Raw genomic sequence first — 11,445 nt, forward strand, 5'->3', positions numbered from 1 at the left:
TCCACAATTGAGCATGATAGGGCTAATCGCTATGCAGCTTTCTCACTGAGGAAAAACCTACGTGGGGGGAGTTTTGTCAGGCATAATAAACTCTCCCTGCATTGTCACACCACTGTTGAGGAGGAAGGTTAAACTTAGAGCTGTCTGTAAAGCTGTCCCTCTGCAGCAGCAGTGCTCTGACTGGGGATCAGCATAGTGTGGCTTCTGTGGGCCACACAGCAACGAGTGGGAGGAGGCAGCAATGGGGCTCAGCCAGGCGCTAAAGACTTTGACACTAACATAATCACTGATAATTGATTCTGCTGGTGAGGAAGGTTTAACATTAAAGGATAAAAAACAGCAACGGCGGTGGCAGCACGGCGCTCTGGCTTAATATGAGCTGATGGGACTGACGCCACCTGTCACACACCATCTAATCACACGAAGACAAGATTCTCTAGACGAACACATATCATCAAATCACTACCGGCCTTGGACACGCTCAGCACCCTCAAAGCAGCTTTGATCAGCAGTGGGTCGAGAAAATCGAGGGGGCACAGAGGCTAAGGGCGGCGGAGGAAGAGGAGGAGGATGAGGACAGACAGACAAATAAGACAAACGTCCTTCACTATTGCAGGACAACAGCCCTGAGATATCACATGACACGACAGAATAAAAGCACAGTGTTTCAAAGAGATATATAGAAGAAGAAAAAAAAAAAAACTGCGCACTAAACCGAATGCAGTTATTACAAGCAGTGTGAAACATTTGTTCCATACTCGCGGTAATGGCAATTGAGCTGCAGTCAGCTGACATTGCAGTTATAATTCGGCTAATGTTATTCTCATTAGCTTATAATAAAGTGACTACTATTATACTATAATAATCTTCCAACTGCCTTTTATTGTAAACTGCCAGCCTGTGGGAAACACTAATAAATCTGAGGCAATAAACCCATTTTAACCCGTTTCACCTGTGATCTGAGCAGACTGTTTTTTAAGATGGCTAACCACAGAACACTATTTCTAGTCAGCCTCACAGATTTGTTGTTAAAGTATAATGGAGACACATGAGCTAAGTCTAGTAGCAGTGACTGGGGTGTGCCTATTTGCTGAGTGAACTGATGAAGACGGAGGGCTCCCTGTAGCCTTACAGTCAGAACACTGATAAATTGGCCAGCATCCACCCTTTCCCCAACTGCAAGAAGGATATGTGTGCATAAGAATAAGTATGAACACCTGCTAGACTGGAACTGACAACATAAAGTGGCAATGCAACTGATTTCATGAACAACACAGGAGCACAAAGGAAAAGGAAGACCTCCATTATGTCACTAGCAGACGTGTCACCACGAAGGAGACAGTCGGACTATCGGTCCTCCAACCTAGCAATGGCAGACTCACCTTCTTAAATTAAAGGGTGCTTAATACAAAGCATGTCCCAGACAGACAAACACAAATTTCCACCTTGGGCTGCAGACATAAACACACATCACTTCATGTCGAAAATGACTGTTTGGAGATCAAAGGTTTAAAATATGCGAGGGTCAGATATCTTGCAGGGAAATAAAGGAGGAAAGATTGAGGCTGAGAGGGGAAAAGGTAGCATCGGCAAATAAGAGATGGAAAGGGGACCAGAGAAAGCCCCAGGCTGATGGCAGCGGGGAGAGAAGAGGCAGACTGGATGATGAGCTAGTGAGAAAATGTAAATGAGAATCTGTCATGCAAAAAAAGGAAAAGAGGGGAAGAAAACGTGAGAGATTACTATAGGAACTGTTCGAGGAGAAACTGAAGAGCAGAACAAAGCTCAAAAGAGGAAAAAAGGGGGTGGGCAGTGCACAGGAGGAAACAGCAATCCAAGAGACATGACAAGCATGCACTACACAGCCTTTTGCTGTTAAAATGGGCCACATAGTTTCTAATATGTCCTTCAACATGTGGTGAAATCAGTTTTAGTCACCACAGAAAGAAAATGCAAAAAACACAAAAGATAAGAAAGGTAGCAACAAATAGTGAGAGGTAAAATAAGAAGACAGAGATGGTCCCTGAAGATGTGACTCATGGCATCCCTTTGTCACAAGTCAAGACCACAGGGAGGAAGAGTAGGAGGAGTGTAGGCAGTAAAAAGGCAGCTCTTTTTCTCAGTCTTTCACTCCCTGGCTATCCTCCACCAGCAGCTGGAGGCTAAACTTAAGCTCCAGCAGCCACGAGGGAGAGAGGAACGGCCTTGGGAATAGGTCATCCACAACCACAGACCAAAACAAAACTCAAGCATCTGCATCATTAGCAAAGGAGCCCAGAGTCCCCTGATGTCTACCCACTGCACAACAGATCCCTCAGAAATGTGGCCACAACAATCCCCATGCACACAATCATCCGCTGCACAATCGCCATACAGCGATGTCAGCCTCCTCTTCATGAATATTCATCTGCCTCATTAACACTCAAGTGGGGAAACACAGCATATTGCAAGAGACTCCCGTTACTTGGAGAGAATGAAAGTTAAAGGCGGAGAGGAAAGGGGAAGAAGAGATGGGACACATGGTGACTGCAAAGGAAGGAAAGGGGAAGAAAAAGAGTAAGAGGCAAAGGCTTTGTTTCTTTGCCTTCAAACTTTTTTGAATCTCAGGAGAAGAGGGGAGGAAAAATGTCCTATATTGTTCCGGGAGCTGATACCCTCCAGTCGCTTTTCCTTATGAAGCCAGATAGGGAAGTATGAAAGCAGCGTCAGCAGCAGGGACATCGCAGCGGGAGCACAGGCTAAGAATTACAGACCATTTTACCCTGTAAATCCTACTGCAATAAAGGCTTTAAAACAGCTGCAATTTCACCACTAATGTCTGGCTGCTCGCAGTAACTGCTAAACTGTGGGGGATATGTGTGAATACACCTCAACGCAAGCTGCAGCTGAGCAGACACTCATGTGACTCCCCCTCCCTCTGTTCAGTAACAAAACACACTTACAGACGTAAGAAGCCAGTCTATATCGTACACAAAGTCTGTCAGTCCACTCGGCCACACGCTTTCTCTCAGAGCCACTTGCCAATAGAAAGACACACAAGCGCGCACGCACACACGCGTGCACAGACACACGCGTGCACAGACACACGAAGAGAAAGGATTATTTTCTCTTCATGTTGTAATGCTAGTGAATCTCTTAACAGGAACTGCCAACAGGGGAAATCTTCCATCCTGCAGCTGTGTCCTCAGAGAGACTCTGGAAACTGTAGAAATTTCCTTGACTCTTTTCTCGTCGTGGCTTTGGTTGCAAAAACAGCTTGGCCATTCGGGTATGAGGAGATGAGGCAGAGTCAGGTGCTTTTCTATAACGTTGCCCCACCAGAGTCGCTCTAGTCCTTTAAAAAGGGCAGCGGGAGAAAAAAAAACAAAACTTGTGGTACCAAAATTGGACCAGGTCTGTGGAAATCAATACTGCTGCTTACATGAGGGGCCTCCACTAAGGCTATTTCATATTTCACCATATATACACAGTTTCTGAGGAGAAAGAAAAAAAAAAAAAAAAAAAAAAAAAAAAAAAACACAACCCCTCAATTTCAGAACAGTATGAACTATCGATTTCACAGTCACGATTCTTACTCTTTCTCTGCCCATTTCTGTCCTCTCTCTTTTCCATTCCCCACCTTTGATGTGGAACTCCTTCCCCCCACCCCCCAAACTTCTGTTAAATGAAAACTGTTTATTATTAGGCTTCTCGCGACGGAGAGGTCGTTACCGTCACATTTTTACATCTTTCACATTTCTCCTAAAAGAAATGTTTTTTCCATTGACATCACGAATCGATCGATCTGTAAGGTGAAACAGAAAAGCTATTTCTTGACAAAAGTGAATACCACTGCCCTTACCTTGTACACTTTTGAGATATTAAAAGGTGGGCCTCACAGAGTAACTTCCAATGGCACACCGTAACAATGCACTGCCTATTATAATGACTATATCGTGACTTGAGATGCATCACGACATCTATTTATTCACTGCTGAGGCCTGTACTGTGTACTATGGGCTTAGTGAGGTAACTTGAGATTTAACCCTGGGTTTATTTAGTGCTACAGAGGTGGTTCACTCTTATCCTGGAACACCAACATGATAACTTAGATACATTTTTTAAAACGTCCCTGAACTGTTTTATTTGAACCAGTCTTCTCTTAATTTCTTTTAACATTTCACCTACAAGTGATATGAATTTTAAATGCCAAACACTGTTGGAGCTTTAAAAAAGTTGGATCTGATGTTCAGAGTATTTGGATGGGTCGCTGTTTTCCCACAATCTAATGCCAGTGTATCAGCAAAACTGAATCTGACTTTTGGGCAATGGCGCTTTTAACCAACTGTGTTGTCATTCATTTATATTCATACAGCTTTCCTGGGTCATGTGTTTTGCTGAGCAGTCTGGCAGAGACCGGGGACCTGGCCAGTTCAAATCACAGGTCCAAAGTCAGCATGCATGCATGATTTAAATACATCTATATGGCAGATGGTGAGAGACCTGGCTGGGATCTGGCTTCAAGACAGAAGCAGTAATGCAGGAGAAGCAAAGGGATTAGAGTGAGGAATGACTTGGCTTGTCTTTAAGATTACTTTTCCTCTTAAAACATTCACTTCATCTGTGTCACTTCTGCTCTCTACTTGTTATTGGAAAATAGCTTCATGCAAGAGAGGTGGAAAACCATTCGATGCCGGCTCTGTCTGCATCAGTCACACACTGACACGCACATACACAAAGAAATACATTTCATCCTCCATATCCGAAACAGCCAAAGCACTGGCAGGCATTTGCGACCCCAATCCATATTTCAATTTCCCTCCTCTCATGCAAACTAATTCAATACTTGTTGCCTTCCCTCACAAGCGATCAGCAATATGAGAAATGAGCTTCTTCGCATGTTGCATCTAAAAAAGGTCCAATCTGAGACATTTTTGAATGCCTATATCAATTATGTCTTAGTAGTGCCGTGCATATGCAAATTGTCCTTAGGAGTAGCATTGCAGGATAGAAAATCTAAACTACAACCAAAAGGAAATTTTTTTTAATCAAATGGCGTGCCATTTGAAACTCGTACATTACACCACTGCCTGTGTTTATATCAACAACTTCATGTTTTCAAAACATTTAAATAAACATTAAGCTAACAGCATCGAATGAGTCAACCGAATGAGTAATTTGAATATGATGTTCATATATGGATTTCATTACCTTAGTTTTTCCTTTAAAAGAAATCACTTCAGCTTTTCACGAAGCCAGAACAAGAAGTATCAAAGCTGTATGCTGTGATGTGATCAGCCAATACTTTTTGAAATCGATCCAGCGACACAGCTCAGAAGACTGGACAGTATGGGCCTGGTTTTAGAGGAATTTGTGAATGTTCTTTTAATCAGGCTCATTAGTGGGATAAAATCTTCAATTCTGACATATTAAAGATTTTCAGTAACACCCAATTTCCTTACCGACTAGTATTGATGTACTGACCGGTGTAGTATTTTACACTGTTACACTCCAAACAAATTCACACATCTTGACATCTCCCACTGCTGCACACACCAAGAAAGGAATTCTCAGAAGAGCAAATAAAAATACAAATCTGAAAACATAGGATACAGTCTGAGCCTGATGGAGAAATGGTGCAGTGCTGAAACATTTGTTTGTTAAGGTCCACCACATTCTGCAGTAATTCACTTTTTACTTGACATTATATAGTGGATAGTATATCATTGATCCATTTTTCAATGCGCTCTGCATTTGACCCTGAAAATACACAAGCATGTGCGCACACACCGACGTACTCATTTGGTGTTGAAATGAGCAAAGATGAGTAACAACATCGTCTCAAACTCAGGAACACGGGTGCACTCTTTGCCCATGTAAAGAGAGAGGCAAGCAGGTAATAGCGACAAATTTAGGGGCTTAAACAGCGACAGCTTTACGATGCCTGAGCGGCCTCTATGACTCCATTCCTGTCAGATTCTATTAGCCTGGCCTCCACCGTGTGCTTCGATTGGCTCTTGGCCTATTCCCAGCAGTTACAGAAGCACCACCCGTAAATAAACCAAATGGCTGCATCTTGTAGTATATGAAGGGGCGGGGGGCTCTTTGCAGCTGGGCGCTTGTGTGTAAAGAACATCTAACAGAGTGGTTGAATAGTTTAATATACAGCAGCGAGCTGAATGGACACAGTCAACTAGAGGGAGAGCGCGACACATCACTGTAAGAGTTTAAATTTGAGGAATACGAGAAGCCAGAAAGGCACTTTTAAATCAAGACAAGTGGTCTCAGTCCACACACACACACAGCTAGATACAAAAGGAAAAAGTGTGCCTATCTGCCAGCTGCCAGGTGGAAGTCTATGGAAAGGCCACCTGTCTAATAACCACTTTTGATGCATACAGCTCAGCAATATGAAACACAGCATCTGGCCTGTCCCCTCCAAACTGATCTTGTTAACAGCCTGATCCGTGTTCCTCTTACATAGAATTTATTTGGGCAGTTCACTCAGATTTAAAAAAAAAAAAAAAAAAAACCCACACACACACACACACACAAACAAGAAACACAAAAACATAAGTTTGTGTTTATAAATTCAACCACTGCAGGTTTTAGGTTTTTTTTGTTTGTTTTTTTAAATGGCTTTTGAAGAACTGTGGAAAAATAATAAATTTCCTAGTACAGATTTAAAAAATAAATAAATAAATAAAAAATAAAAACAACTGCTGGCCTAAAAGTGAAGAAAGACTGACGCTGGCACAACAAAGTCACAATTACCTATATGTTTAAATTAACAGTCATTATATCCTATTATATCATGCATACTAGTGGAAAAAATATAAAAAGAACATTTACAATAGTAATAACAATGATCTCAACCAAATGCTAGCTTCATTGCATGCATATATTCACTGAGCATTCACAGCTAACTATAAGAAAAGGTATAATTAAAACAATTTTTATAACCCAAAACCATGTGACTAAGGAACCTATTTGGTTTTCTTTTGTTGTTTTGGGGGTTTTTTTTGTTTAGACTCAAAAACATTACTAATTATTTGTAATTAAAATAAAAGTATATTTATGCTACCGATTCATACAGTAAAGCTCTAGCATCACATTTGAGTGAACTGTATGATTACTGTAATAAAGTGCTTTAATCAGTCAATGTAACTGGAAAACAGAGTGCTTGTCTTCAAAGAAATAAATCATAGGATTATTGTGTTTATTGCAACTTGGGAAATATCTGTTATACCTTCAAAACTCTGAAAAGCTGCTCCTCTGTGCCTGTCTGTGGCAAAGTGGCCTTCAGCATTAACAGGCTATTACTTGTGAAATGTAACCAATCAAATTGGAAAGGACATTGCTCAAGACCACAGAGTGGTGGCTAAAGACAGACTGAGGCCGCTGCACCACAGTGAAAGCAAAACTTTTTTTGTTTGGTTTTTTTTGTTTTTGTTTGGTTTTTTTTTTTTTTTTTTTTTTTTAAATGGGACACATGAAATAAAAAAATGTTTTACTTTATTTATTTTAATCAAAATGGTTTTATTTTAATTGAAATTGGTTTAAAAAGTTACAACAAAAAAATATTTATGACTAAAGGGCCATTAAACTAGCAAAGAAATTGGACTGGACACCTGGTTGATTTCATTTATACATCTACTGCTTTCCTTATATGTCATATTGAAATATCTACCAAAACTACACTGTTAGTTTCATTAGTCCTGTTCTTAAACAGTAGATTAGTTCACCTGCATTCAGAATATGAACCGAAAGTTTACCAGTTTGTATCCACTTCCTTTTCTGACAGACACAACAATGTCCGGAGAGTGAACAAAACACTTCCATACCAACACAATAAAAACAATGATGTGACATCACATCTTTTACAGTCACAGCTAGACAACTGTGACTTAAGTGCCAACAGCTGTTACACAAAACTGACTGGATGTTGAAATTCAGATCCTGAATCTGCATAGTTCGACCGTATTGTAAGCTTGAGGAACGAAGTCAGTATTTTATTTTGTGCAATGAGCTGCAGTTTAATAAAAAATTCAATTTCCCTGCACACCAAAACAAGTCACGAACTTGTACATCAAGAATCTGTCTTTACCAACAGATATGTGAAGAATGTGTGGATGTGTCACGGTTTAAGAAGATAAAATGAGAAAAATGCTAAGCCAGTCAAAGAGTTATCTTTTGGGATTCAAATTTGTTCACCATGGAATCTTCTGAATCAATCCAAACTCCCATTCAGAGCATTTCTGAACTCCCACATGCCCTTTGCTCATGCATACAATCGCAGCACAGCTGAGCAGAAAACTCTGTGGGACAAACCAGCTGAATTTTTAGCAAGCACTTAGCAGATCTTTTACTAGGAAATTCAGCTTTGCAAAAAAGTGTTCCACCAACTTTTGTCACATCACTAATAGAAAATACGAAATGAGACATGTTTACCTGCCCTTTCAGATGGCCACCTAATTATTTTAAGGATGCACTGTTAGATCTGGTCATTTATTCCAGCATGATGTGTAAAAAACAGCTTTTGGTGTCCTTATAGCCACAATAGTGAGTTTTGGGTTTTAAAACATGAATCCAGCAAGGAGAAGGGCCTTTACAAGGCAACAGGATGAGAAACCCTTAAGCCTCTTAATAGAAACAAATGATCAGGGTCCACAACCACACATTTTGGTCTAGATCTCAAAGGTGAATTGACATTTAGCACCAATTTAAGTCCAGTGTCACTTAGCACAGTAACTGTCTTGTTTTGTTCCATTGGGAACATGGTGCAACAAGAATTTTACTTCTTCTTTTGGCTGCTCCCTTTATGAGTTGTCATAGTAGATCATCTGCATCCATCTCACCCAATCCCTAGTATTCTACTCTGTCACCAACCCTCTGCATGTCCTCCTTCACTTCATCCATAAATGATCTCTGTGGTCTTCCTGGCAACTCCATCTTGAACATCCTTTTTCAAATACATCCCCGATCTCTCTTCTGCACATGTTCAAACCATCTTAGCATTGCCTCTCTGACTTTGTCTCCAAAGAGCTCAACCTGAGCTGTCCCTCTGAAGTAATTATTTCGAGTCCTGTCCATCCTGGGTACTCCCAGTGAAAATCTGAGTTTCATCAACTCTGCCACCCTTTCTTTCACTTTTGCTGACGTCCTTCTGTCACAAATCACCTCAGGCACCCATTTAAACTCTTCCACCTTCACCGATATACCTGTGTCCTTCTCATTCATACACATTCTGTCGTGCTTCTACTGACTTTCATTCCTCTTCTCTTCAGTGCATACCTCCACCTCGCCAGGTTCGCTACCACATGCACACTACTCTCACAACAGACTTCTTACTCCCAGATTCTACAGGAGAATCTTAATATAAAACATACATAAATATAATACACCATAATGCACTACACCCACATTATCAGAGCTCAAGGAGCTAAACTTGGCACACTAGTAAATCTTGAGCAATTTGCATCACTTTGAAGCCGACTGCTCGTCCCTGACAGACATTCCAGGCTCTAGTTGCCTAGGTAACCCACTAATGTATTTACCACCAGGTCATATGCCAGTCAAAGGTATCCTCTGCTCTTTTTGATAATGCTGTCCGTCGCTCGCCTAGAACTCCAGAAAAGTTGAAACCAGGTTATTTTGCCTGTAGTCACTAAAGTTGCAAAATTTCCTTCCCTTTCTATGGTCTCTAGTCATCACAACGCTTCCAGTATGGACACAGCTTTGGACCCCTGAAGGCTCTTACCTTTATCAGATATCACAAGGTTGCCTAGCAACCACCAAGCAACGGACTTAAATGTCCTGTTTTTAGCAGGTATGCACCTATGAAACGCTATGAAAGCATTTGATCATGTTTATTTCACAGCGATAATATCTATTAACTCATATTTCAATTATGTACGAGATATTATGATGCCAAACACTGAGCAATGGGCTAAAATTACCTGTTTCTTGCCTTTCTGCAGCCCAAACAATACTGTAGCACTGGCATGTACTAGCGTCAGCACAAATCCATCTGGTAGTTCCTATTAGTACTTGGTTTCAATGGAGCTGCACAAGTTAATAATTATGAAAGAAGCAGGCTACTAAATTAAATAACAAAATTCACAAAAAAAGAAAAGAATCCCCGCCTTCCTCCAATGGCAATGGACTTGGCCAATTAGCAGTAGATATTTGTTCAGTCATCCAACTCTAATGACTGCAACAGTTATTGCTATTACTGATTAATCTGATCATTATTTTTTAATTAAACTTGGTCTATATGTATCAGCTAAACTAAAAAAAAAAAAAAAAAAAAAAAAAAAAAAACAACATTAAATTGAACAAAGCAAAAGATAAAGTCTTCTCTCATTTTAATAAAAGCCAAATTCCCCCTAGGGGTTTCTATAAGGTCTACTGAAATCTTAAAGACGTTTTCTGATTTTTTTATTTATTTTTTCATAAACCAACAAACTACTAGTTTTTGTAGCTCCAGTACCAAATGTTTGCCATTCCATATTTCATTTAAATAGTTGTGGGTTAGATCCTTGAATTTGGATATCACAAAAAAAGTTATTCATAGAACTTTGAGTTCATTACTTTATCTAAAAGTCACCAGTTTTTTCCCCAGCCACCGTGCAGAGGTACTACAGCCTGCATTGCAGTAGCCTTTCTGCTTGACTCTCTCTTTTCAGATGCTTTCTGGCAGACTGAAACCTGCAGCTGTCCTGCACTGCGCATTGGGAAGCAACAGAGGGGAGAAGCCGTGGTCACTATTTGGCAGGATACTGAGGCATGATGAAGCATAACATGTTTTTTTTCTAACATGGGTCTCATTATTTTGCATATCCATGTGGAAACGTTCAGACTGATAACTCTTGCCGTGACAACCCAGACGTGACAGTCATGGCATAAAATTGCACAAAACAATCCGCGGAAAAGTGAATCAGAAACGGAAACAGTATAAATAAGTCCCGAGCCGCTACCTACCTGCTAACAATAGCCAGCTAGCGGCTAATATTGAAGCTCTGTAAAAGTGCTTCCAGCGTTAAATTACGGCCAAACTTTAAACGCACTTTACCATAAAGGAATCAATAAAATTCGTAAATAACAGGCATATGAAGAGCTCATTTTACATCTTTAAAACTCACCTTTGTTTCGCACTTGAACGAAAGAGATGAAGGATTTTTGACAAGAGCTGTCACTGCACTTCCGGGTTAGACTGTGACGTGTCCGAACGCCCAATAAGCGACTGGCCATGCTGGGATTGTTTTGGTTTTGACTCTGGGTGTTACGGGAATATACAAATTTCCTATTTAATTACGAGCAGCTGTCTGTCATCAAAATCAGTAGACTAGCACATTTACTATCACTCGTAGACAAACTACATTTTCTTTATTTTGTTTGGTTTAGCTGTAGGAATTTCTTTTCGTTTTTTAAGATAAGAATTAAAAGAAAGCAAAGGGCACATAA

At 40.4% G+C, this 11,445-nt stretch overlaps 1 protein-coding gene across 3 annotated transcripts in view; it reads right to left on the reverse strand.

Annotated features, from left to right (window-relative positions):
• spop (speckle type BTB/POZ protein) overlaps nt 1-11,235 on the reverse strand; it is a 96,617-nt gene extending 85,382 nt beyond the window's left edge. For 2 of the 3 annotated variants that reach the window (XM_085271973.1, XM_085271975.1), the window contains exon 1: nt 11,124-11,235. The gene's annotated coding sequence lies outside the window, so the exon portion shown is untranslated. The remainder of the gene's footprint in view (nt 1-11,123) is intronic. The other variant, XM_085271974.1, reaches the window with a different exon arrangement.
• Between the last annotated feature and the right edge of the window lie 210 nt (nt 11,236-11,445).

The sequence above is a fragment of the Mchenga conophoros genome, linkage group LG4 (genome assembly GCF_057382185.1).
Source record: "Mchenga conophoros isolate Kocher_MC1m ecotype Shallow Benthic linkage group LG4, M_conophoros_male_GT1.1, whole genome shotgun sequence".
Lineage (NCBI taxonomy): Eukaryota > Metazoa > Chordata > Actinopteri > Cichliformes > Cichlidae > Mchenga > Mchenga conophoros.